At 40.9% G+C, this 1,745-nt stretch overlaps 1 pseudogene; it reads right to left on the bottom strand.

Moving 5' to 3' along the window:
- Nucleotides 1-1,185: 1,185 nt before the first annotated feature.
- On the bottom strand, nt 1,186-1,357 carry LOC137302568 (U2 spliceosomal RNA; annotated as a pseudogene).
- Between the last annotated feature and the right edge of the window lie 388 nt (nt 1,358-1,745).

The following is a 1,745-nucleotide window of genomic DNA, read 5'->3' as shown; positions in this document are numbered from 1 at the left end:
TTCCAGGTCGGTTGAGGATTCTGGAACAGTTTAACGTTCTTCCGCTCTGAGAGGGGAAACCAGAGGGCCAGAGCTCTTGGATTGACTCTGGTACCTTTGGAGCTTTAACAATTTAGGCCACGGAAAGTGTCAGTATGAGGGTCTGGGTCAGTTTATGTTTCTGTACAGGTTTAGGGTTTTATGTCGATTTAGGGCTCTGGGTCACTGGGTTTTGGGATGTTTAGGGTATCCAGTCATTTCAATTTACATTTTCATTTGGGACTTAATGTGAGTTTGGAATTGTGGGTTACTTTGTAGTTATGTTGAGTGGGTCAATTTAAGGTTCTGACTCAGTATTCCGTTGATGGTCAGTTTAGGGTACCTGTCACTTTTGGGATTCTGGATCCGTTTAGGGTTCCAGGTCAGTTTAAGTTTCTGGGTCACTAGGGATTTGTGAGCTGATTTAGGGTTTTGTGCAGCTTCGTGTTTTTGGTCTCTGAAGTACTTTGGATCAGAGGGTCTCAAGAAGGGCAGAGGGCTCTTGTTCATAGAGAGTTCTGTGTATGTTCAGGATTCCAGGGCACTTTTAAGTTCCAGATCAAGTTGAGGTTGTTCAGAAGTTTGGGCATTCATGTTCTGTTCAATTTAGTTTGGGTTCAGGTAGGGTTGTGTCTCTGGGTCATTTTACAGTTCCTGGTTTATTTGAGGTTTGTATGTGAGTTTAGGGTCTTCCAGTGTTGGGCACCGTGTTGTTTAGGTTTGAGGATCAGATTGAGAGTTGTTGCTTGTTTTGTTCAGAGTCATTGTTGGGTTCTGGTTAAGTTTAGGTTTGTGACTCGCTCTGGTTCTGCTTCAGTTTGGGGAAATGGTTCAGTGTCTGATTCAGGGTTAGTTTGGGGATTTCGGTCAAGTTATGTTTCAGTGTCAGTTTTAGATTGTAACATTGTGTGTTTGCCTTGTCGTGCAAGTGTCTACAGAAGATTGGGGTTCTGGGTCACTTTGTAATTCTGGTCAGTTTAGGTTTCAGGTCCAGTTTGGAAATCTTCAATATCATTTCCACCTCAATATTTATCTGGTTAATCTTCACAGCTTTAATTGAGGATTTATTCCACATTTTTTAAGTGCAAAATATCAACTTTATTCTCAGTAATAATACATACAGAGACACTGGAAAAACCTGTTTTTCATTTTGAATATCTCCCCACAGGGAGGTGCACCGTTCCCAGAGACACTGCAATACTGGGTCGATGCGTGGAGTGGACGGAGCAAGCCCCTATTCCATCTCCCTGTTCCAAAAATCAATTTAATATACGGTCCCCAGATAGGGGACGTATCAGATATTAAACTGATAAGAACAGATTTTTTTTTCAAAAAATATACTTTATTCATAAAATTTGTCACAATACATACAATACAGTTGTCATCACATTTCAAACATACACAATACAGATTATACAATTTGCAAGATACATAAAGTACAGTTCAATTATGATTCCAACAATACAGTTACACATTGTTCATAATTACAGTTCATGACACTCTAGGGTGCCTTATTGCATTACAATCAATAAGCTTATTGATCACAGATTCATTGCAGTACATTACGATTCATTACATAAATTTGTATTTTACATTCTGCCCGAGGTGGGTTTTCCCTGATTGCAGCCCCTCGGTTTACAATTGCGGGAGAGCTCTAAACGATAGCCTTTCCCCACAGAGCCTTTGCAGCGGCCGCACCCAGCTTCAGTGCATCCCTGAGCACGTAG

The sequence above is a fragment of the Heptranchias perlo genome, chromosome 35 (assembly GCF_035084215.1).
Source record: "Heptranchias perlo isolate sHepPer1 chromosome 35, sHepPer1.hap1, whole genome shotgun sequence".
Taxonomy (NCBI): Eukaryota; Metazoa; Chordata; class Chondrichthyes; order Hexanchiformes; family Hexanchidae; genus Heptranchias; species Heptranchias perlo.
The sequence above is the reverse complement of the archived record's forward strand: the minus strand, read 5'-3'. Positions and strand labels throughout refer to the sequence as shown.